At 50.5% G+C, this 25267-nt stretch overlaps 4 long non-coding RNA genes across 5 annotated transcripts; 2 read left to right on the top strand and 2 right to left on the bottom strand.

The window, feature by feature from the left end:
* Window positions 1-2955: 2955 nt before the first annotated feature.
* LOC148217747 (uncharacterized) lies at window positions 2956-4408 on the top strand. The gene is made up of 2 exons (XR_015800790.1): window positions 2956-3123; window positions 3441-4408. It is a non-coding gene; the product is annotated as an uncharacterized LOC148217747 (long non-coding RNA).
* On the bottom strand, window positions 3105-5918 carry LOC148217748 (uncharacterized). Its single transcript, XR_015800789.1, has 3 exons — window positions 5512-5918; window positions 4751-4849; window positions 3105-3243 (listed from the first exon to the last, which is right to left on the bottom strand). It is a non-coding gene; the product is annotated as an uncharacterized LOC148217748 (long non-coding RNA).
* A 13574-nt stretch (window positions 5919-19492) lies between these two features.
* LOC148217749 (uncharacterized) lies at window positions 19493-24856 on the bottom strand. 2 transcript variants are annotated; one of them, XR_015800788.1, is made up of 4 exons: window positions 24450-24850; window positions 23689-23787; window positions 21963-22179; window positions 19493-19629 (listed from the first exon to the last, which is right to left on the bottom strand). It is a non-coding gene; the product is annotated as an uncharacterized LOC148217749 (long non-coding RNA). The 2 variants fall into 2 exon arrangements; XR_015800787.1 differs by lacking the exon at window positions 19493-19629 and having other exon boundaries at window positions 22040-22179; window positions 24450-24856.
* On the top strand, window positions 21921-23346 carry LOC148217750 (uncharacterized). The gene is made up of 2 exons (XR_015800786.1): window positions 21921-22059; window positions 22377-23346. It is a non-coding gene; the product is annotated as an uncharacterized LOC148217750 (long non-coding RNA).
* Window positions 24857-25267: the final 411 nt, after the last annotated feature.

Here is a 25267-nt window from a genome sequence, read left to right on the forward strand (position 1 = left end):
TTTCTTATATTTGCTTCTATATTTTTATTCTTTATCTTTTTTTCCCTTATTTACAGTATCTATAAAAAAACCCTACCTCTATCCAAACACAAACCAATAAAACATTCCTTTTAGACTATATTTAGCTATTTTTTAAGGTTCTGTTTTTCATGCATTCTACACCCACCCCTCCCTCTCAATGTTCTGGCACCCACCATGACCCCCCCCCATGCCCGACTCACCTGCTCCTCCAGCGCAGCCCGTCTCCCTCTCCCAGGGACCTTGGGGTGCCCCAAACCACGTCGGAGCCCCCCTCAGCCTTTTTTCCTCACCCCAAAGAAGGCACAGAACGACTCCTTTAATGAAGTTGTTTTAACAATTGTAAGGCTAGAGCTTTTGGTATCCACTGCTTGCCATCCCTTGTAAACCAATTTTTTTCTTCTTTCTTCTGCAGCTTAATAAACCTCTTTTTTTCCCCATAGTTTTCCAAATGCATGTATTACCGCATATGCATATTTAGAATCAGTAAATATATTTAATGTCTTGTCCTGCTATAATTCACAGGCTCTCAAAAGCGTGTGCAGCTCTGCTGTCTGAGCTGACCAGGTGGCTGGTAACCTCCCCCCTTCCTTTAATTGCTTTCCATTCACGATAGAGTATCCTGTAAATCATGAAGAATGGGGGGAAAAATCAGTGAGAAATGGGGAAAAAAATCCATGAAAAATGGGGGAACAAATCAGTGAGCAACGGGGAAAAGTGGGGAAAAGTTAATTGAGAAATGGGGAAAAAATCAGTGAGAAATGGGGAAAAAAATCCCTGAAGAATGGGGAAAAAAATCAGTGAGAAATGGGGAAAAGTGGGGAAAAAAATCATTGATAAATCGGGGGAAAAATCAGTGAGAAATGGGGGGGGGGGGGGGGGGGGAATCAATGAGAAATCGGGGAAAAACATAAGTAAGAAACGGGGGGGAAAAATCCATGAAAAATGGGGAAAAATCAGTGGGAAATGGGGATAAATCTGGAAAAAATCCATGAAAAATGGGGGAAAATATCAGTGAGAAATGGGGGAAAATGGGGAAAAAGTCAGTGAGAAATGGGGAAAAATCAGTGAAAAACGGGGGCAAAACTCCATGAAGAATGGGGAAAAAAATCAGTGAGAAATGGGGAAAAAAATCCCTGAAAAATGGGGGAAAATATCAGTGAGAAATGGGAAAAAATGGGGAAAAAAATCATTGATAAATCGGGGGAAAAATCAGTGTGAAAGGGGGGGAAAAATCGGGATCGGGGACGTGGACCGGGACTGGGATCGGGGACCGGGACGGGGAAATGGGACAGGGACCGGGATCGCGGACGGGGACCTGGGACAGGGACCGGAACCGGGATCGGGGACGGGGACTGGAGACAGGGACCGGGACCGGGATTGGGGACTGGGACCAGGACCGTGATCGGGTTCCGGGACGGGGAACTGGGACTGGGACCAGGATCGGGGACCGGAACCGGGGACTGGGACCGGGACCAGGACTGGGGACGGGGACTGGGGACAGTGACCGGGACTGCAATCGGCACCGCCCCCCCGAACCGCTCCCGGAACCGCTCCCCGGGCTACCCCGGCACGGCGACCGGGAACGCCCCCGGCACCGCCCCGGCACCGCCCCCGGTGCCGCCCCCGGCACTGCCCCGGCACCGCCCCGGGTAGCGCCCCCGGCACCGCCCCCGGGGCGGGCCGCCGAACGCACGCGATGACGCGCGGGGGGCGGGACGGCGCGGGGCGGTGACGCGCTTCATGCCAGGAGCAGGGCCCGGGTGCGACGAAGACGGGAGCGGGCCGACCCGATACCGCGCGGGGCCGCGGGCCCGGCGGAGCCCGGCCCGCTGGGTAGGGGCCGCCAATGGCACCGGGGCTTCTGCTTCGGCTTCTGTCCGTGTCGGCGGGGAGGCCCCAGCCAGCGGTGCCCCTCTCCCTCGGCGACACGGGCGTGGAACTCGGCATCGGGCGCTGCATCGCCGCGGACAGCAGGGGGCGCACGGGTACCGATACTGCCATGGGGCCCGGCGCTGCTCTCCTGCTCCGCCGCCAGGCGGCGCTGCGCTGCCGTCCTGCCGCGCCTCCGGGCACGCTCGGTTTCCTCGGGACCCCGGGCCCCGCCTGTCCCGCCGCTGCGGAGGCGGGGGATGCTTTATGGGACTGCCCGAGCTGGCAGTGCCGGGTCTGGGGCGTTGGGGCGCGCCTTGGGGGGCTGCGGGTGCGCTCGTTTCCTCTTCTGCATGGCCTTCTGTGTGAGCATCTCTCGTTGCGACTGCTCTTGGAGAGTCAAACCCCTCCTCCTAAGTGGTCTCAGGAGCCTGGCAGGGTGAGTTTTGTTTCACAGGGGAAAGGGCCACTGGTCGTGTCCAGAGACCTGTGCACCCAGCCAGGTTTCTGCCTGATAAAATTCCAAATGGATGAGGATTTCTCCCAGCCCCAAGCTGCCCCCACCTGTAACCCTGGCTGCCTTTGGGGTGCCCAAAGCCTCCTCTGTGCAGATCTCAGGAACCTGGGAGGGGTGAACAATGTTGCACAGGGAAAAACCCCACAGATTTTATCTCCGGGCCCGGGGCCAGGAGCAGGCATTTGCGTGCTAGAATTCCAGAAGGAGCACGGTGTCTCCCAGACCCAAGCCGCATCCAGCTGTGACCCAGCTGCTCTTGGAGTGCCAAAAGCCTCCTCGTAGCTGATCTCAGGAACCCTGGAAGGGTGAGTTTGGTTTCACAGGGAAAAGGCCTCAGTTTGTGTCCAGAGATCAAATAAGGGACTCTGCTTTTCCTCTAGTTCTCCTTCCTGTTTTCACCTGGGCTACAAGGATGGGCATGGCCTGTATTTCTCATATCAAAGTGATGTTACTAAATTTGTCCAGAAGTTCTGATTGTTATTTTTATTAGTAGTAGTAATTTTCTGATAGAAAACACTCTCATTTTGCCTTTCCCACGTTGTTTCCAGGTGCTGCCCAGGATGGACATCCGTGGTCTCAGACAGTGATTCCCGAGGAGCAAGGAAAGCCTTTTCCTCACCTGCACAGTTCAGGTGGATGGGACAGAATTGGTGTGGCCTGACAAGGCAGGAAAAGCTGTCTGTGTTCTGGAGTGCCTTGAAAGCTTTCTCCGTCAGGTTTGGAAGGGGTTTCTCTCTGGGATTTCTTGTGATGCAGCACCACGGGTATCCCTTTGTGCCAAGTCCAGTGCTAAAGGATTGAAGAACTGACAAGTGGGGTCTGGGATGAAAATGCCGCTAATAAAATTAAGCAAAGAATACAATAAGAGAAATGAGCATCCTTTTAATAGTTAGGAATAAAAATGCTGGAAAAGGGCACTCTGAATTGGTGTCACTTGTCATGGATAAAACCCCAGAGTGAGGAATCAGAGCAGAAGTTGAGAGCTGGAATCCTTCTGCAGTCGACTTAATTTTCTTTTCCTCCTCTCTTTCAGGACAGGAAGAATCACGACTCTCCTGGCATCTTTGCCAAGAGCTGTGGTGTTTGATCAGCCAAAGCCCAGAGGCTTCAGCACCAGAGGTCTGAGCCTGGAGGGCTCCTGGTGCTGCCCGTGCTGTGGGCTATGTCAGAGGATGCAGGGTTCCTCTTTGCCTCCCTGCTGGGATTAACTGCCATGGGAATGTGGGATCTGGGTGAAACTCCAGCTCTCCTGGTGTTCAGGGGAGCAAGGTCTGAGGGACTCCTCTCTGGGGATGTGCGGTGAAGGACTGAATAGTGTGGAAGGAGAGTATTTATAAACTGTATCACTGTTTCTCCCAAAATTGGGGTGGAGCGGTGATGGGGGCAGTTGGGTTTGGTCTGGGCCGGTTATTCTTTGTGCAATTTTTAAATTCTCTTGTATGATTTACTGTCCAGTATCTTTCTAACAAAAGCTGACATAAATTTAGATTAAGGATTAGAACTTGGGTCCATTCATTGCAAACATTTGACAAGGCTGGAGGACTGGGGTGGTGACTGCTCTCAGGAAAGGTTACTTATTAATACTGTGTCAGATTTCCCGCAGTGACTGTCAGGCCTGCATGGCTGTGAGTTCGTGCTCTTCTCACTGGGAAATAAGTTCAGCAAAATTAGAAATTTTAGAAAAATCCAGCCAAAAATTCCACCTCTGTACCCCCTAAGTTTTCCCAGTTTTTCCCAGCTAGGAGCTGCACAGAAGTCAGGCAGGGGAAGTGACAACAGGGAACAGCTGAAAAATTCAAAGGCACAAAGAGGAAAGGGAAAGGTTTCAGAAAACAATTCTATGGTCTAAGAATAATTTCTGATTCCCTACTGAGAAGAACACGAACTCACAGCCATTCAGGCCTGACAGTCCCCTGCAGTGAGAGCTCAGCACACATCCACAGAGGCAAGTCCAGCATCTTAAATGAAAAAATAAAAATAAAAACCAGAAGAAAAAGGTGATTTCTTTTGCTTCAGAGTTATTTCAAGTTCTTAAAGCCCAAGCAACATTTGCTCTTGATTTTGGTTGGGTGAATCATGAGCAGTGGGCACGGGTCATGCCATTCATTGAGCAGAAAACCCGGGGTCATTTAGAGGGGACACAAGAACTGTTTGTGTAGCGACCTCGGGCTGCAGAGGGGCAGGAGAAAGGCCAAGGGAGCTCCCCGGGGCCACCAGGGCCTGTGGGGAACAGAATGGACGCTTGGATGACCAGTGGAGGTGAGGAGTGGATCTGAGTTCATCTACAGGGAAATAAGGAGGGGATACTCTGGAGTGAAAAGCTGAGGTGATGAGTTCACCCACCTGGGCACGAGTTGTGTTTGCACAAAGTGGGAACAGAGGTGAAGGTCAATCCAAAGTCGATCCTGCTTGACCTCTGAATTCCAGGATAAGTTTTACAAGCTGCCAAATGAGGGAGTAAAAATACACAAAAATGAAACTGAGAGCATTCATGAGGTTCCTGGGAGTCCATTACACTGTTGTCATAGAATTCTTAATGAGTTTTGAGCTTTTAATGACAACAATTCAGTACTTTCTTTGGATTATTCACTGTGTAGGATTTGGGGTTTATCTGGATTTTAAAGGCGTCGTGGTGGCCCTGACACTGCTCAGGAGCTGGTAGGAAAAGCAGGGTCAGAGCTCCTGGCAGGCACAGGGTGTTTTTCCCAGAGTGGACTGTGGAGGAATTGTTTGGGCCTTGGATTGTCCCTCTGGGTGATGCCAGTTGCTGTGATTTGTGTAATTCCATACATTTAACTCCCAATACTTCCCAGCCCAGGAGCTTGAGCTGACAGGGCAGCACACAGATTGTTCTCTGTGCTGTGCCCCGATTTGGGGTTGGCTGTCAGCTTTGCTAGCTCCCGTGAATTATGCCCATAGCCCCGAATTCCCTGCTCAATTCCCACTGCCATAACCTCACAGCGCCTCATGGAGTGGGGATATACTGTGGCAGGAAGCTCAGCAGCATCGGCACAGGGACAGGTGTATATTCCAAAGAATTTGCTGTTTCAAACCCTCATCCCCCAGCCCCGCCGATGTCCCTGGGGGGCACTTGACAGAGTTACCTGGATTTCAGCTGATTTCACCCCCCCGAGCTCGGGCTCCAGGTGATCTTTTCAAGCAGGAGAAGGCAGGGGCCGGAGGCGCTCGTGGCCCGTGCCGAGGCAGTCCCTGGGGCCACGAGAGGACATCTCTCCCTGCAGAATTTCAGTTCTTTCCAGAGCCTCAGCAGTGACAGAGGACAAAGAGGAAGATGAGGAGGAGGAAGAAGGGGGAGAGGGTTTGAGAGGAGGGGAAGCCCAAATCCGTGCTGTGTGCGGAGCTCCGACAGCACGCTGCAGCCCGCAGCTCAGTGTGAGCACGGGGCAGAGGAGGCGATTTCTGGGCATTCAATCACCCTGAGGCGGGCCCGGCACCGCCCCTGCAGCACCGTCCCCAGCACAGCTCGGTACCGCTCCGGGATCACCCGGCCCCGCCCCCGGTGCCGCCCGGGACCACTGGGGACCGCCCCTAAAGCACCGCCCCGGCCCCGCCCGGTCCCGTCCCCGGGACCTCCGTGCCCCGCCTCGCCAAGCCCCGGCTCCGCCCCGAGCCTGCCCGGGCTGCGCCGGGACCATCGCTGGCGGCCCCGCCCCTCTCCCCCGGGCCGAAGCGGGCTGAAGGAGATGTCCGCACGATTGGAAACGCCGCCGAAAATCGCACCCGTGGCATCGGTGTCGGCGTCGTGCGCAGGCATCCCACTAGAGCGAGCGGGCTCCTTGCTGTGCCCCCCTCCTTTTGCAGCCAGAGTTAGAAGGTCGGGGAGCGACACCCGAGACGCCATCTTGGGAGAGGCAGGCGCGCAGTACCGCGCTCTGCCCACAGGGTGGCGCTTGGGAGACAGGCAAGGGATGGAATCAAGGAGTGTCCCAATCCTTGAGGAAATCCCCCTGAATGAACGCCCCAAAAAACCGCGACCAGAACTGAGAAACCTCCTGCCTCTGTATGACTGCAAAGCGTGTGCAAGGAGTGTGCAAATAGTGTGCATTAGCAATCGATCGGCAGGCATTGGAAAGCGATCGCCGATCTAATCGATCGGCAGGCGCGATCAATCGATCGCCGAGCTAATCGATCGGCAGGCATTGGCAATCGATCGCCGATCTAATCGATCGGCAGGCATTAGCAATCGATCGCCGATCTAATCGATCGGCAGGCGCGATCAATCGATCGCCGATCTAATCGATCGGCAGGCATTAGCAATCGATCGCCGATCTAATCGATCGGCAGGCGCGATCAATCGATCGCCGATCTAATCGATCGGCAGGCATTAGCAATCGATCGCCGATCTAATCGATCGGCAGGCATTAGCAATCGATCGCCGATCGAATCGATCGGCAGGCGCGATCAATCGATCGCCGATCTAATCGATCGGCAGGCATTACCAATCGATCGCCGATCTAATCGATCGGCAGGCGCGATCAATCGATCGCCAATCTAATCGATCGGCAGGCATTAGCAATCGAACGCCGATCTAATCGATCGGCAGGCGCGATCAATCGATCGCCGATCTAATCGATCGGCAGGCGCGATCAATCGATCGCCGATCTAATCGATCGGCAGGCATTACCAATCGATCGCCGATCTAATCGATCGGCAGGCATTAGCAATCGAACGCCGATCTAATCGATCGGCAGGCGCGATCAATCGATCGCCGATCTAATCGATCGGCAGGCATTAGCAATCGATCGCCGATCTAATCGATCGGAAGGCGCGATCAATCGATAGCCGATCTAATCGATCGGCAGGCATTAGCAATCGATCGCCGATCTAATCGATCGGCAGGCGCGATCAATCGATCGCCGATCTAATCGATCGGCAGGCATTAGCAATCGATCGCCGATCTAATCGATCGGCAGGCATTAGCAATCGATCGCCGATCTAATCGATCGGCAGGCGCGATCAATCGATCGCCGATCTAATCGATCGGCAGGCATTACCAATCGATCGCCGATCTAATCGATCGGCAGGCGCGATCAATCGATCGCCGATCTAATCGATCGGCAGGCATTAGCAATCGATCGCCGATCTAATCGATCGGCAGGCATTAGCAATCGAACGCCGATCTAATCGATCGGCAGGCGCGATCAATCGATCGCCGATCGAATCGATCTGCAGGCATTAGCAATCGATCGCCGATATAATCGATCGGTAGTCGTGATCAATCGATCGCCGATCTAATCGATCGGCACGCATTAGCTATCGATCGCCGATCTGATTTTTCCCGCCATTTTTCATGGATTTTTTCCCCCATTTCTTACTGATTTTTCCCCAATTTTTCATGCATTTTTCCCCGCAATTTTCGTGGATTTTTTCCCATATTTTCCCCATTTCTCACTGATTTTTTCCCCCCATTTCTCAATGATTTGTTTCCCCAATTTATCAAAGATTTTTTTTCCCCATTTCACCATGATGTTTCCCCCATTTCTCACTGATTTTTTCCCCCATTTCTCACTGATTTTTTCCCCCCATTTTTCCATGGATATTTCCCGATTTTCCCCCCCATTGCTCACTGATTTTTGCCCCCATTTCTCTCTGAATTTTCCCCCCATTTTCCATGCATTTTTCCCCCCATTAATCACTGATTTTTTTTTCCCCATTTATCACTGATATTTGCCCCCATTTCTCTCTGAATTTTTCCTTCCATTTTTCATGCATTTTTCCGCCCATTAATCACTGATTTTCTCCCCATTTATCACTGATTATTGCCCCCATTTTTCACTTATTTTTTCCCCACAGCATCGGCCACCACAGCACGAGCAACAACAGCTCGCTCTGTTCCCGCCATTGCCCATGGATTGTTTGCCTGTTTTCCACGGATTTTTTCCCCATTTCTCACTGATTTCCCCCCCCCCCCCCCCCATTTCTCACTGAATATTCCCCCATTTTTCATCGACTTTTCCCCCATTTACCACTGCTTTTTCCCCCATTTCTCGCTGATTTTGTCCCAAATTTTCCCCCATTTCTCATTGATTTTTTTCCCTGTTTCTCACTGATTTTTCCCCCATTTCTTAATGACTTTTCCCGCCATTCGTCACGGATTTTTTCCCCCATTTCTCAATTATTTTTTCCCCCACTTTTCCCCGTTTCTCACTGATTTATTCCCCCATTTTTCATGGATTTTTTTTCCCCCATTTCTCACTGATTTTTTTCCCCATTTTTCAAAGATTCCCCCCCCGTTTTTCACTGATTTTTCTCCATTTCTCACTGATTTTCCCACCATTTTTCATGTGGTTTTTTTCCATTTCTCACTGATGTTTTACCCCATTCTTATTCCCATTCTCATAGCTCTATTTTATATTTATACATATTCTTATATTTGCATTATTTCTATTATACACTAGATTTTTCATAGATATTTGCTACTTATATTTCATTATATTTTACATGTATACCAATCTATTTCTATTCTTTATATTTTATTTTTATATTAGCTATAAAAACCGTGCCTCTACCCAAATAAAAAGCATTTAAACATTCCTTTTAGACTATATTTAGGTATTTTTTATGGTTCTGTTTTTCATGCATTCTACACCCACCCCTCCCTCTCAATGTTCTGGCACCCAGCATGACCCCCCCCCCCCCCCCCCCCCATGCCCGACTCACCTGCTCCTCCAGCGCAGCCCGGCTCCCTTTCCCAGGGACCTTGGGGTGCCCCAAACCACGTCGGAGCCCCCAGTCTCCACACCCTCCCCCTCCGTAGGGAACGGGAATGGGATGGGGAGCACACAGGACAAGAAAGGAACACAAAAGACACACTGGACAGAGAGAAGAAAAGGGCTGGAAGCTGGATATGAGGATGAAAGTGGAGCAGCAACAAACCTCAGGACTCTTGACTAGAGAGTGTGGCTGCTGAACGTCTCAAAAAAAAACCCCAGCTCCAACACAACATGCTGTGCTCACGGCTCGGCCTGGGACTCGTCAGTGAACATCTCTCTCTTGCCAGGGCCATAAAGCCCCCGAGAAAACACGAGGTGAGGTTGATGTGCTCCGGCTTTGCTCCTGCTCAGCCCTAACCCCAGCCCCTGCTGCCAGCGAGCACCCTGATCTCTGAACCTCTTCTCAGCTTGTTTGTACGCTTCCAAATTCCTTCCTCTTTCTTCAAGCTTCATCTGTTTCCTGGCATTGGGAGAATGACAAGTGTTTAGCACAGCGCAATGAATACAACAGTCTCATTTTCAGAAGACACAACTGAACGAGAACCGACAGCAGCACTGCTTCGAGACAATCTGGGCACACGTTTCCCTTCCAGCAATCTGAGCGTTCTTTTGTGTCACGCCTGAAATCCTGAAAATGGTTTTTTGAGAAAAATTATCCATAACTAGAAAACAATCAAACCAAATAAATAGAACCCCTATGATATAATAACAGCCCATATACTACAACACTCCAATTCTAATATTAATAAGAAAACAGAAATTAGCTACACAGCATTACCTCAAACAAACACTACATACTGGCAAGAATCAAAGCCACCACAAAATAATTCAAAAACTACCCTATGCCTTATGCTACGGGCTAGAACGCCATCGGCAAACCTTATCAAGGTATCCTTTAAAAACAACGCCCCACCAAAAACAAAAACAACACAAAACGCCATTCAAGAACTCCCTTATCAACACCTGAATGAAAAAACATGGCATTAGATAAATAGACCATAGCCCTTATCATACACCATCTACAAACAAAATAAAGCTATACCATACATCCTCGAAAACCACCTTCAAAGCACGACATTAGAAAAAAAAACTTTCCAGAATTAAAAGCTGTATCTAACAAAAGCCGTCTGATAAAATTAACAACCAAGCCCCCACCATCAGAGCTGCCCCTACTAAACTCCCCATCGTACATATGAAAAATCAGTTTTAAAAACCTACTTCAATTCATTCTGCCTCAAATACAAAGCCATCCAGAAAGTTACCTTCACTCAAAAACAAAAGCGCACGTAGTAAATAACATTAAAAAATAAATCAGCACACTACACACCACAAGCATAAAATATTGAATTAAAACCAAAAATACCCCTATTCATTAAAGAGCCCAGCCGCAAGCTATATTTAACTATAACTTCGTGCAAACGTACACATATCATTAAAATAGATTTCTTTCAGAATACAACTGATGATCTAAAATAGTAAAATGTCCGAGAACGATATTATAATAGGATATCCTCGATCATCCTCCCGCAAATTCTCTCCACTGTATTGTCCGACACACACCGGAAAAAAAATCCAGTTTTTACTTTTTTCAGCTAACTTCTCATTTATTAGCTGAGAGGAATGTTGAATTTGTCTTTACAAATGAGCTGTGGATCAGCCTGTAGATAAGGCTAGCACTGAGAGATAAAAGAAACAATGGGATGGATTCCACTGATTGATGAATGGAAAGAGATAGTTGCCTTTACAAACAAACTGCAGGGCTGCTGATAAATGAAATTGGATATCGAAAGATGAAAGAAGCAACGGGGGGAAGCTATGAATTCTATAAGAATTAAAAATTAAAAGGGAGGGTTATACATTAGAGGGGAATTTCAGGTATCAGGCGTTCCGGGAAGTCTGTGCCTCTCAAGTACCTCAGCCAATGGGAAAAGAGAGAGGGAAATGCGGCCGGGAAAATAGGATAAAAAGGAGGCTGCGTCCTCCAAAAATTTGAGAGATCCCAGGGGAATGTCCCATGGCCTCTCCCTTTATTCGAATAAAGCAAAAAGGACTCCTCTGTTTCCTTTTTGGACATAAACCGCTGGTGTTTGTGGATTAATTTTCCTGACATTTAGCAACATATTGTTAAAAAAAAAAAAAAAAAAAAGTGATCCAGAAGAGGGCAACATTGACAGCCATTCCAAGACAGGATGAACAAATGCTTTCACATTGACAGAGGATGCTGCGATGTTCTGAGAACAGAAGATAGAATAAAATAAAGGAAGGTGATGTTACAAGACAGAAAAGGGTAAAATAAAAGGAGTACCTGAGACTGGGGGGCGGGGGGGAAGAAAATGGGGAAATATTAATTGCTACACACTAGGTACAAATGCTTTTTACAAGTAATTTATGAGAAGCAAGCTAAAAGCGTCTTACTGCTGCTAGTGATATCATGCTCCAAGCTCTGCTAATAATTCCTATTTCTAGCAATAGTTAAATTGAACTCACTACATTCCAACTATTTTTCTGCTTGTTTAGATGGCAGATCCGTTTGGAACACACCTTCGTATAGCAAATTCTATGCCCAGGTAGGGACCTCTCAGTTCTTCCATAAAACATTTTCTTCTGCATTATGGCAAGCCTTTGTTTTAGCTTGACAGCTTTCTTGAAACTTCAATTTACGCATGTATCCAAAGACATTTGCAATTCCAGAAATTGGTAGGCACATCATATGGAAAGTAAATAACATTCTCGAGAGGGAGTTGCTTTGTTACTGAGGGGATGAAAAGCAAGGCTAGAGCTAGTAGAACTACCCAAGAAATTGGACTTAACGCAGCTTTTACAAGGCTCAAAGTAGCCATACCGAGATGTTTGAGCTAAAAGCCCCAGTTACCAGACTTACAGGCCTAATAGTTATCACCACACCACATTCCCTGGTTGCAGTATTTTTAACAGCAGTGCAGAACGCTACTGAAAATTATTTTTAGGTTGAATTGTTCTCTCCCCTCACTGCCTGTGTAGCTGTTAGAGGCTTCCAGGAGGCTGGGGAAGCAGACTGCTGGTTTCACTTCCAGACAGGTCACTTCCATGGTCTGCTGGAGGGCACTTTGAAGCCCGTGGCCTTTTCTTGCTCTATTGTATCTGACAACTTTCCTCCCCCACGTCTGTTTTTTAGCGGGCAGCATTTTTGGAGGGCCAGTCAAAGACCTCAGGCTCCGAGAGAATTCGTCTGCTTTGCTCTGTTTATGTGTGCAACAGATGGGAGCAGCAACTAAGTCAAGTAGTAACTTCTGAGCTGCCCAGTTATCAGTAAACCAAAATATTCTTTTGTGACTCTCGCCAGACGAACATATCATCCTATCCGAGTCACACACTGCCCCTCTGGCATTTTCCAGTCAGACAAAGAATTCCTGGCCCCTTCCTTGCATGAACCTCAGCTCTCCACCTTGTTCCAGAAAGAGTTCTAGATCCAATGCCCAGTGAGCCAGCTACCCTTTGCTGCCCTGAGCAGTATGGAAACAGCCAAGCCCCAGCCCTGCAGCCCTGCCTAACTCGCCTTTGCCTCCCAAACCTGAACCTTTTCCTTGGCTGTGGCATCCTCACTCATGCAATCCTGAAGACAAAAATCTGATTTGGCAGGTGAGGCCGTTTCTAACGCAAAAGCTTCACCAAGGTTTCTCTTCCAACTTCAGCCTTAAACAGTCCTGTCCTCCTCAGACAGCCCCCACCTCCAGCCTTTAGCTGTAAATACTTACTGGTTTATAGCTAATGCTTGCCACCCCTCAAAATTAAGTCTTTTGATATGCATTTACATCCCTCCCTAACCATGTCCTCATCACCCTTCCCAAACTCAGCCTCATCTCCAGGCCTAGAACCTCTCCCTAGGTGAGGGACTGTCCTCGGGCAGGAGTGCTGACAGACCTGTGCATGAGCCCAGCTGCATAGCCCGTGCTAATCCCAGCCCAGCTCTAGCCTTTAAACCCACTGGGGCTTTGGTACTGGAGGCCCAGTTACAGTAACCCCTGTGGCCGTTCCGCTTCCAGGCCATCTGTGAGTTGTGATCCCCCACCCTACACCACTTTGGTGAGAAATGCATTCCTTTCTTACAATAAAGTTTTCATTTTATGTCTAAATTCAAGCATTCCGAGAAAACGTGTAGCAATTATATCAAGACAGACATGACAGGCACCAACATTAGTCTTTCATTACACACTTTTCATGCCTTCTCTCCACAGATTTCTTTGAGGCAACTCTGACTCCTTTTCTCACAGGCAGCTCCACACAGCACCGACTCCTCCTCTCCTCTGTACGACTGGCTAAACCCCAGCCTGTCCCTTCCCCAGCCACCTGAGCCTGTCTGTCCCACACACAGCATCCTCTCACCTTGTCCATCCCTTGCACGGCCACGTGTCCCTTCCTCCTCGCAGCACAGCCAGCAGGCTCCAGCCCACACTGCAGCAGGCTCTGCACCTCCAGCTGGAGCTGTGCTTAGTGAAACTGGCAGCCAGCTGACCCACGCTTTTATAACAACCAGCCTCACTGGGCAGGCAAGGCTGTTTCCACTCCTTGCTAATCACTACAGCTGTAACTCGTTGGCAACTAGTGCCTTCTGCACTATCCTTACAAACTATTCTCCTACAGAAATGGACCGGAATTCCGCGGGGATTTTCCGGGGATTCCGGGGGGATTTTCCGGGGATTCCGGGAGGATTTTGTCGGGAATTCCGGGGGGATTTTGTCGGGGATTCCGGGGGGAATTTCTGGGGGATTCCGGGGGGATTTTATCGGGGATTCCTGGGGGATATTCCCGGGGATTCCGGGGGGATTTTATCGGGGATTCTGGGCATATTTTCTCGCGGATTCCGGGGAGATTTTATCGGGGATTCCGGGGGGATTTTTCCCGGGAAATGCGGGGGGCTTTTTCCCCGCGATTCCAGGGGGATTTTCCAGGGGATTCCAGGGGGATTTTATCGGGGATACCTGGGGGATTTTCCAGGGGATTCCTGGGGGATTTTCCCGGGGATTCCGGGGGGATTTTCACGGGGATTCCGGGGGGATTTTCACTGGGATTCCGGGGCGATTTTCTCAGGGAATTCCGGGGGATTTTCTCGGGAATTCCGGGAGGATTTTCCCGAGTATTCCGGGGGGATTTTCCCGAGTATTCCGGGGGGATTTTTTCGGGGAGTCCGGGGGGATTTTCCCGGGGATTCCGAGGGGATATTCCCGGGGAATTCCGGGGGGATTTTCTCCGGGATTCCGGGGGGATTTTCCAGGGGTTTCAGCGAGGAATTTCCCGGGGAATTCCCGGTGGATTTTCCAGGGGATTCCGGGTGGATTTTCTCGGGGATTCCGGGGGGATTTTCCCGAGTATTCCGGGGGGAATTTTTCGGGGAGTCCGGAGGGATTTTCCCGGGGTATCCGGGGTGATTTGACGAGGAATTCCGGGGGGATTTTCCCGAGTGTTCCGGGGGGATTTCCTCGGGGATTACGGGATGATTTTCTCGGGCAATTCCGGGGGATGTTCTCGGGTATTCCGGGGCCATTATCTCGGTGATTCCGGGGAGATTTTCTCGGGGATTCCGAGATTATTTTCCCGGGGAATTCATGGGGATTTTCGCGGGGATTCCGGGGGATTTTCTCGGAGATTCCGGGGGGATTTTCATGGGGATTCCGGGGTATTTTCTCCTGGATTCCGGGGAATTTTCCGTGGATTCCTGGGGGATTTTGCCGAGTATTTCGGGAGAATTTTCTCGGGGATTCCGGGGTGATTTTCCCGGGAAATTCCGGAGGGATTTTCCCGGGGATTCCGGGGGGATTTTACGAGGAATTCCGGGGGGGTTTTCTCGGCGATACCGGGGGGATATTCTCGGGGATTCCGGGATGATTTTCCCGGAGAATTCCAGGGGATTATTCCGGCGATTCCGGGGGGATTTTCTCGGCGATTGCGGGGGGATTTTCTCGGGGATTCCGGGGGGATTATCCCGGGGAATTCTAGGGGATTTTCTCGGGGATTCCGGGGGGATTTTCCCGGGGAATTCCGGGGGGATTTTCTCGGGGAGTCCGGGGAGATTTGCCCGGGGATTCCGAGGGATTTTCAGGGGAATCCGGGGGGATTTTCTCGGGGATTCAGGGGGGTTTTTCTCGGGGATTCAGGGGGGATTTTCCAGGGGATTCCGGGGGGATTTTCTCGCGTATTCCCGGGGCATTTTCCTGGAGATTCCAGGGGGATTTTATCGGGGATTCCGGGGGGATTATCCAGGGGATTCCGGGGGGTTTTTCCAGGGGATTCCGGGCATATTTTCCCGAGTATTACGGGCGAATTTTCTCGGGGATTCCGGGGAGATTTTCTTGGGGATTCCGGGGGGGCTTTCACAGGGATTTCTGGGGGATTTTCGCGTGGATTCCGGGGGGATTTTCTCGCGGATTCCGGGGGCTATTTTCCCGGGGATTCCGGGGGAAATTTCTCGGGGAGTCCGGGGGGATTTTCTAGGGGATTCTGGGGGGATTTTCCATCGGACTCCGGGTTGATTTTCCCGGGGACTCCGGGGGATTTTCTCGGGGATTTCTGGAGGATTTTCCCGGGGATTCCGGGCGGATTTTCTCGTGGATTCCGGGAGGATTTTCTCTTGGATTCCGGGAGGATTTTCCCGGGGAATTCCGAGGGATTTTCAGGGGAATCCGGGGGGATTTTCTCGGGGATTCCGGGGGGATTTTCTCGGGGATTCAGGGGGGATTTTCCACGGGATTCCGGGGGGATTTTCTCGGGGATTCCGGGGAGATTTTCTCACGTATTCCCGGGGCATTTTCCTGGAGATTCCAGGGGGATTTTATCGGGGATTCCGGGGGGATTATCCAGGGGATTCCGGGGGGATATTGCAGAGTATTCCGGGGGGATTTTCTGGGGGATTCCGGGGGGATTTTCCCGGCGAATTCCGGGGGGATTTTCTCGGGGATTCCTAGGGGATTTTCCAGGGGATTCCGGGGTGATTATCCCGGGGATTTTCCTGGGGGATTTTCCCGGGGATTCCGGGGGATTTTCTCGGGGATTCCGGGTTGATTTTCCCGGGGAATTCCGAGGGATTTTCTCGGGGATTCCGGGGGAATCTTCCAGGGGATTCGGGGCGGATTTTCTCGGGGATTCCGGGGAGATTATCCCGGGGATTTCGGGGAGATTTTCTGGGGGATTCCTGGGGGATTTTCTCGGGGATAGCGGACGGATTATCACGGGGATTCCGGGATGAGTTTCTCGGGGAATTCAGGGGCATTTTCCAGGGGATTCCGGGGGGATTTTCCCGGGGAATTCCGGGGGATTTTCTCGGGGATTCCGGGGGGTTTTTCCCGGGGATTCCCGGGGATTTTCTCTCGGATTTTTTCCCCAATTTTTCAAGCATTTTTTCCCGCAATTTTCCTGGATTTTTCCCAAATTTTCCCCATTTCTCACTGATTATTTTCCCCATTTCTCAATGATTTTTGCCCCAATTTATCAAAGATTTTTTTTCCCCATTTCTCACTGATGTTTTTCCCCATTTTCCCCCCATTTCTCACTGATTTTTATCCCCCATTTTTCAATGATTTTTCCCCATTTCTCTCTGATTTTTGCCCCATTTCACCATGATGTTTTCCCCATTTCTCACTGATTTTTCCGTTGATTTTTCATGGATTTTTCCACCCATTTTTCGTGGATTTTTTCCCCATTTTTCCCCATTTCTCACTGATTTTTTCCGCCATTTTTCATTGATTTTTTCCGCCATTTTTCATGGATGTTTCCCCCAATTTTCATGGATATTTCCTGATTTTCCCCCCCATTTCTCACTGATATTTGCCCCCATTTCTCTCTGAATTATTCCCCCCATTTTTCATGCATTTTCCCGCCCATTAATCACTGATTTTTTCCCCATTTCTCACCGACTTTTCCCCCCATTTCTCACTGATTTTTATCCCCCACTTCTGACTGATTTTTCCCAATTTTTCGTTGATCTTTTTCCCCATTCCTCACCGATTTTTCCCCCATTTCTCTCTGATTTTTCCATCATTTTTCATGGTTTTTCCCCCCCATTTCTCACTGATTTTACCCCCTTTCTCACTGATTTTATTAATGTTTGTATTTCTATTTCTATTTCTATTTCTATTTATTATTATTGTTTTGCATGTTTATGTTTATGTTTATGTTTATGTTTATGTTTATATCTATGCAGGTTAACGTTTGTGCATGTTTATGTCTATGTTTATATTTATGCATATTTATTTTTATGCCGGCGAACGCGGGCAGGCGTTTTATGTAAACGCCTATCCGCCGGGGTCCTAGAGAGGCCGCCATCTTGAGCGTGTCGGGACTCTCAAAATGGCGCCTCGGGCGGCACCCCGGCTGACCTGCCAAAAATGGCGGCAGAAAGGGCGGGAAAAAATCAGGACCCCGGTGTGTAGGCATAAGATGCCTGATTACATCGCCGACGCCGATCCGCTCGCCGACAATTTTCCCGGATGTTTCAGAGCGTGCCGACAACGGCCGCGCGGTCCGCGGTTCCGCGGGCGTGAGGGCGCCGGCGGGCGCGGGCAGGCGTTTTATGTAAACGCCTATCCGCCGGGGTCCTAGAGAGGCCGCCATCTTGAGTGTGTCCGCACTCTCAAAATGGCGGCTCGGGCGGCACCCCGGCTGACCTGCCAAAAATGGCGGCAGAAAGGGCGGGAAAATATCAGGACCCCGGTGTGTAGGCATAAGATGCCTGATTAAATCGCCGACGCCGATCCGCTCGCCGACAATTTTCCCGGACGTGTCAGAGCGTGCCGACAACGGCCGCGCGGTCCTCGGTGCCGCGGGCGTGAGGGCGCCGGCGAGCGCGGACAGGCGTTTTATGTAAACGCCTATCCGCCGGGGTCCTAGAGAGGCCGCCATCTTGAGCGCTGCCGCAGGGCTGGGTCCCGGCCCGCGGGCCCTTCCGCCATCCTGAGAGGGGCACGGTGCAGTACCCGCCTGTGTCCACACGGCGGCAGCACTGCCGCCCAACTCAGCCCGGCACTGCCGCCCTGTCAGGGACAGACAGAGAAGGGAGAGAGTTCCAAGCACCAGAGTCCCCACCCGTCATAAAATCCTCTCAATGAACGCCCCAAAAAAACCCCGACCCAAACTAAAAATGCCCTGCCTCTGACCAAATGAAAAAAAAACCTTTTATATATATAAATCATCTATTTTTTAATATTTAATTTCTAGTCATAATCTAGACATATTTCATATATTCAATTTAATTGCTATTCTATTTATCATATATACAATATTATTTTATTATTCATTATATACATAGATTTATATTACTAATGTTATTTCTATTTTATCTATATCCATCTATATTTGGAGGTTCATAGTTTTTAATATTATTTCTTTAAAAGCTCTGCCTCTAACCAAATAGAAACAAAAAACTCGATTATTTTAAATTATATTTGAATATATTTTTCTATTTAGTTTTCATATTTATATCTGTAGATTTATATGTCTATATTGTGTATTCGATATTTATATACTATTTAATGTAGTTTTTACTAGTATATTAATATACTCGATGCTATTTACATTCTATTATAACATACTATTTAATATAACATATTAAAATCGATAAATTATTTATATTACATACTACATACATGTATTTTATATTTATATTTATTTCTATATATTTATACTTACATATATATATGCATATATAGTTATAATCATTTTATGTCAGTATCTATTTTTGCATATTTGTATATTTTTGCCTATATTATTTTCAAAAAACCCTCCTCTAACCAAATAAAAACCAATAAAACATTCCTTTTAAAGTCTGAATATTTATATATTTCTATTTTCATAACATAATGTAATGTAATATATTTATATATTGGTTTCTTATATTTGCTTCTATATTTTTATTCTTTATCTTTTCTATTTACAGTATCTATAAAAAAACCCTACCTCTATCCAAACACAAGCCAATAAAACATTCCTTTTAGACTATATTTAGCTATTTTTTAAGGTTCTGTTTTTCATGCATTCTACACCCACCCCTCCCTCTCAATGTTCTGGCACCCACCATGACCCCCCCCCATGCCCGACTCACCTGCTCCTCCAGCGCAGCCCGTCTCCCTCTCCCAGGGACCTTGGGGTGCCCCAAACCACGTCGGAGCCCCCCTCAGCCTTTTTTCCTCACCCCAAAGAAGGCACAGAACGACTCCTTTAATGAAGTTGTTTTAACAATTGTAAGGCTAGAGCTTTTGGTATCCACTGCTTGCCATCCCTTGTAAACCAATTTTTTTCTTCTTTCTTCTGCAGCTTAATAAACCTCTTTTTTTCCCCATAGTTTTCCAAATGCATGTATTACCGCATATGCATACTTAGAATCAGTAAATATATGTAATGTCTTGTCCTGCTATAATTCACAGGCTCTCAAAAGCGTGTGCAGCTCTGCTGTCTGAGCTGACCAGGTGGCTGGTAACCTCCCCCCTTCCTTTAATTGCTTTCCATTCACGATAGAGTATCCTGTAAATCATGAAGAATGGGGGGAAAAATCAGTGAGAAATGGGGAAAAAAATCCCTGAAGAATGGGGGGAAAAATCAGTGAGAAATGGGGAAAAGTGGGGAAAAAATCCGTTAGAAATGGGTGGGGAAATTCCATGAAAAATGGCGAAAGAAATCAGTGAGAAATGGGGAAAAATGGGTAAAAAATCAGTGCGAAATGGGGGGGGGGGGAAATCAATGAGAAATCGGGGAAAAACATAAGTAAGAAACGGGGGGGAAAAGTCCATGAAAAATGGGGAAAAATCAGTGGGAAATGGGGATAAATCTGGAAAAAATCCATGAAAAATGGGGGAAAATATCAGTGAGAAATGGGGGAAAATGGGGAAAAAGTCAGTGAGAAATGGGGAAAAATCAGTGAAAAACGGGGGGAAAACTCCATGAAGAATGGGGAAAAAAATCAGTGAGAAATGGGGAAAAAAATCCCTGAAAAATGGGGGAAAATATCAGTGAGAAATGGGAAAAAATGGGGAAAAAAATCATTGATAAATCGGGGGAAAAATCAGTGTGAAAGGCGGGGAAAAATCGGGATCGGGGACGTGGACCGGGACTGGGATCGGGGACCGGGACGGGGAAATGGGACAGGGACCGGGATCGCGGACGGGGACCTGGGACAGGGACCGGAACCGGGATCGGGGACGGGGACTGGAGACAGGGACCGGGACCGGGATTGGGGACTGGGACCAGGACCGTGATCGGGTTCCGGGACGGGGAACTGGGACTGGGACCAGGATCGGGGACCGGAACCGGGGACTGGGACCGGGACCAGGACTGGGGACGGGGACTGGGGACAGTGACCGGGACTGCAATCGGCACCGCCCCCCGAACCGCTCCCGGAACCGCTCCCCGGGCTACCCCGGCACGGCGACCGGGAACGCCCCCGGCACCGCCCCGGCACCGCCCCCGGTGCCGCCCCCGGCACTGCCCCGGCACCGCCCCGGGTAGCGCCCCCGGCACCGCCCCCGGGGCGGGCCGCCGAACGCACGCGATGACGCGCGGGGGGCGGGACGGCGCGGGGCGGTGACGCGCTTCATGCCAGGAGCAGGGCCCGGGTGCGACGAAGACGGGAGCGGGCCGACCCGATACCGCGCGGGGCCGCGGGCCCGGCGGAGCCCGGCCCGCTGGGTAGGGGCCGCCAATGGCACCGGGGCTTCTGCTTCGGCTTCTGTCCGTGTCGGCGGGGAGGCCCCAGCCAGCGGTGCCCCTCTCCCTCGGCGACACGGGCGTGGAACTCGGCATCGGGCGCTGCATCGCCGCGGACAGCAGGGGGCGCACGGGTACCGATACTGCCATGGGGCCCGGCGCTGCTCTCCTGCTCCGCCGCCAGGCGGCGCTGCGCTGCCGTCCTGCCGCGCCTCCGGGCACGCTCGGTTTCCTCGGGACCCCGGGCCCCGCCTGTCCCGCCGCTGCGGAGGCGGGGGATGCTTTATGGGACTGCCCGAGCTGGCAGTGCCGGGTCTGGGGCGTTGGGGCGCGCCTTGGGGGGCTGCGGGTGCGCTCGTTTCCTCTTCTGCATGGCCTTCTGTGTGAGCATCTCTCGTTGCGACTGCTCTTGGAGAGTCAAACCCCTCCTCCTAAGTGGTCTCAGGAGCCTGGCAGGGTGAGTTTTGTTTCACAGGGGAAAGGGCCACTGGTCGTGTCCAGAGACCTGTGCACCCAGCCAGGTTTCTGCCTGATAAAATTCCAAATGGATGAGGATTTCTCCCAGCCCCAAGCTGCCCCCACCTGTAACCCTGGCTGCCTTTGGGGTGCCCAAAGCCTCCTCTGTGCAGATCTCAGGAACCTGGGAGGGGTGAACAATGTTGCACAGGGAAAAACCCCACAGATTTTATCTCCGGGCCCGGGGCCAGGAGCAGGCATTTGCGTGCTATAATTCCAGAAGGAGCACGGTGTCTCCCAGACCCAAGCCGCATCCAGCTGTGACCCAGCTGCTCTTGGAGTGCCAAAAGCCTCCTCGTAGCTGATCTCAGGAACCCTGGAAGGGTGAGTTTGGTTTCACAGGGAAAAGGCCTCAGTTTGTGTCCAGAGATCAAATAAGGGACTCTGCTTTTCCTCTAGTTCTCCTTCCTGTTTTCACCTGGGCTACAAGGATGGGCATGGCCTGTATTTCTCATATCAAAGTGATGTTACTAAATTTGTCCAGAAGTTCTGATTGTTATTTTTATTAGTAGTAGTAATTTTCTGATAGAAAACACTCTCATTTTGCCTTTCCCACGTTGTTTCCAGGTGCTGCCCAGGATGGACATCCGTGGTCTCAGACAGTGATTCCCGAGGAGCAAGGAAAGCCTTTTCCTCACCTGCACAGCTCAGGTGGATGGGACAGAATTGGTGTGGCCTGACAAGGCAGGAAAAGCTGTCTGTGTTCTGGAGTGCCTTGAAAGCTTTCTCCGTCAGGTTTGGAAGGGGTTTCTCTCTGGGATTTCTTGTGATGCAGCACCACGGGTATCCCTTTGTGCCAAGTCCAGTGCTAAAGGATTGAAGAACTGACAAGTGGGGTCTGGGATGAAAATGCCGCTAATAAAATTAAGCAAAGAATACAATAAGAGAAATGAGCATCCTTTTAATAGTTAGGAATAAAAATGCTGGAAAAGGGCACTCTGAATTGGTGTCACTTGTCATGGATAAAACCCCAGAGTGAGGAATCAGAGCAGAAGTTGAGAGCTGGAATCCTTCTGCAGTCGACTTAATTTTCTTTTCCTCCTCTCTTTCAGGACAGGAAGAATCACGACTCTCCTGGCATCTTTGCCAAGAGCTGTGGTGTTTGATCAGCCAAAGCCCAGAGGCTTCAGCACCAGAGGTCTGAGCCTGGAGGGCTCCTGGTGCTGCCCGTGCTGTGGGCTATGTCAGAGGATGCAGGGTTCCTCTTTGCCTCCCTGCTGGGATTAACTGCCATGGGAATGTGGGATCTGGGTGAAACTCCAGCTCTCCTGGTGTTCAGGGGAGCAAGGTCTGAGGGACTCCTCTCTGGGGATGTGCGGTGAAGGACTGAATAGTGTGGAAGGAGAGTATTTATAAACTGTATCACTGTTTCTCCCAAAATTGGGGTGGAGCGGTGATGGGGGCAGTTGGGTTTGGTCTGGGCCGGTTATTCTTTGTGCAATTTTTAAATTCTCTTGTATGATTTACTGTCCAGTATCTTTCTAACAAAAGCTGACATAAATTTAGATTAAGGATTAGAACTTGGGTCCATTCATTGCAAACATTTGACAAGGCTGGAGGACTGGGGTGGTGACTGCTCTCAGGAAAGGTTACTTATTAATACTGTGTCAGATTTCCCGCAGTGACTGTCAGGCCTGCATGGCTGTGAGTTCGTGCTCTTCTCACTGGGGAAATAAGTTCAGCAAAATTAGAAATTTTAGAAAAATCCAGCCAAAAATTCCACCTCTGTACCCCCTAAGTTTTCCCAGTTTTTCCCAGCTAGGAGCTGCACAGAAGTCAGGCAGGGGAAGTGACAACAGGGAACAGCTGAAAAATTCAAAGGCACAAAGAGGAAAGGGGAAAGGTTTCAGAAAACAATTCTATGGTCTAAGAATAATTTCTGATTCCCTACTGAGAAGAACACGAACTCACAGCCATTCAGGCCTGACAGTCCCCTGCAGTGAGAGCTCAGCACACATCCACAGAGGCAAGTCCAGCATCTTAAATGAAAAAATAAAAATAAAAACCAGAAGAAAAAGGTGATTTCTTTTGCTTCAGAGTTATTTCAAGTTCTTAAAGCCCAAGCAACATTTGCTCTTGATTTTGGTTGGGTGAATCATGAGCAGTGGGCACGGGTCATGCCATTCATTGAGCAGAAAACCCGGGGTCATTTAGAGGGGACACAAGAACTGTTTGTGTAGCGACCTCGGGCTGCAGAGGGGCAGGAGAAAGGCCAAGGGAGCTCCCCGGGGCCACCAGGGCCTGTGGGGAACAGAATGGACGCTTGGATGACCAGTGGAGGTGAGGAGTGGATCTGAGTTCATCTACAGGGAAATAAGGAGGGGATACTCTGGAGTGAAAAGCTGAGGTGATGAGTTCACCCACCTGGGCACGAGTTGTGTTTGCACAAAGTGGGAACAGAGGTGAAGGTCAATCCAAAGTCGATCCTGCTTGACCTCTGAATTCCAGGATAAGTTTTACAAGCTGCCAAATGAGGGAGTAAAAATACACAAAAATGAAACTGAGAGCATTCATGAGGTTCCTGGGAGTCCATTACACTGTTGTCATAGAATTCTTAATGAGTTTTGAGCTTTTAATGACAACAATTCAGTACTTTCTTTGGATTATTCACTGTGTAGGATTTGGGGTTTATCTGGATTTTAAAGGCGTCGTGGTGGCCCTGACACTGCTCAGGAGCTGGTAGGAAAAGCAGGGTCAGAGCTCCTGGCAGGCACAGGGTGTTTTTCCCAGAGTGGACTGTGGAGGAATTGTTTGGGCCTTGGATTGTCCCTCTGGGTGATGCCAGTTGCTGTGATTTGTGTAATTCCATACATTTAACTCCCAATACTTCCCAGCCCAGGAGCTTGAGCTGACAGGGCAGCACACAGATTGTTCTCTGTGCTGTGCCCCGATTTGGGGTTGGCTGTCAGCTTTGCTAGCTCCCGTGAATTATGCCCATAGCCCCGAATTCCCTGCTCAATTCCCACTGCCATAACCTCACAGCGCCTCATGGAGTGGGGATATACTGTGGCAGGAAGCTCAGCAGCATCGGCACAGGGACAGGTGTATATTCCAAAGAATTTGCTGTTTCAAACCCTCATCCCCCAGCCCCGCCGATGTCCCTGGGGGGCACTTGACAGAGTTACCTGGATTTCAGCTGATTTCACCCCCCCGAGCTCGGGCTCCAGGTGATCTTTTCAAGCAGGAGAAGGCAGGGGCCGGAGGCGCTCGTGGCCCGTGCCGAGGCAGTCCCTGGGGCCACGAGAGGACATCTCTCCCTGCAGAATTTCAGTTCTTTCCAGAGCCTCAGCAGTGACAGAGGACAAAGAGGAAGATGAGGAGGAGGAAGAAGGGGGAGAGGGTTTGAGAGGAGGGGAAGCCCAAATCCGTGCTGTGTGCGGAGCTCCGACAGCACGCTGCAGCCCGCAGCTCAGTGTGAGCACGGGGCAGAGGAGGCGATTTCTGGGCATTCAATCACCCTGAGGCGGGCCCGGCACCGCCCCTGCAGCACCGTCCCCAGCACAGCTCGGTACCGCTCCGGGATCACCCGGCCCCGCCCCCGGTGCCGCCCGGGACCACTGGGGACCGCCCCTAAAGCACCGCCCCGGCCCCGCCCGGTCCCGTCCCCGGGACCTCCGTGCCCCGCCTCGCCAAGCCCCGGCTCCGCCCCGAGCCTGCCCGGGCTGCGCCGGGACCATCGCTGGCGGCCCCGCCCCTCTCCCCCGGGCCGAAGCGGGCTGAAGGAGATGTCCGCACGATTGGAAACGCCGCCGAAAATCGCACCCGTGGCATCGGTGTCGGCGTCGTGCGCAGGCATCCCACTAGAGCGAGCGGGCTCCTTGCTGTGCCCCCCTCCTTTTGCAGCCAGAGTTAGAAGGTCGGGGAGCGACACCCGAGACGCCATCTTGGGAGAGGCAGGCGCGCAGTACCGCGCTCTGCCCACAGGGTGGCGCTTGGGAGACAA

The sequence above is a fragment of the Sturnus vulgaris genome, unplaced genomic scaffold (assembly GCF_052056855.1).
Source record: "Sturnus vulgaris isolate bStuVul1 unplaced genomic scaffold, bStuVul1.hap1 Scaffold_308, whole genome shotgun sequence".
In the NCBI taxonomy this organism is placed as follows: domain Eukaryota; kingdom Metazoa; phylum Chordata; class Aves; order Passeriformes; family Sturnidae; genus Sturnus; species Sturnus vulgaris.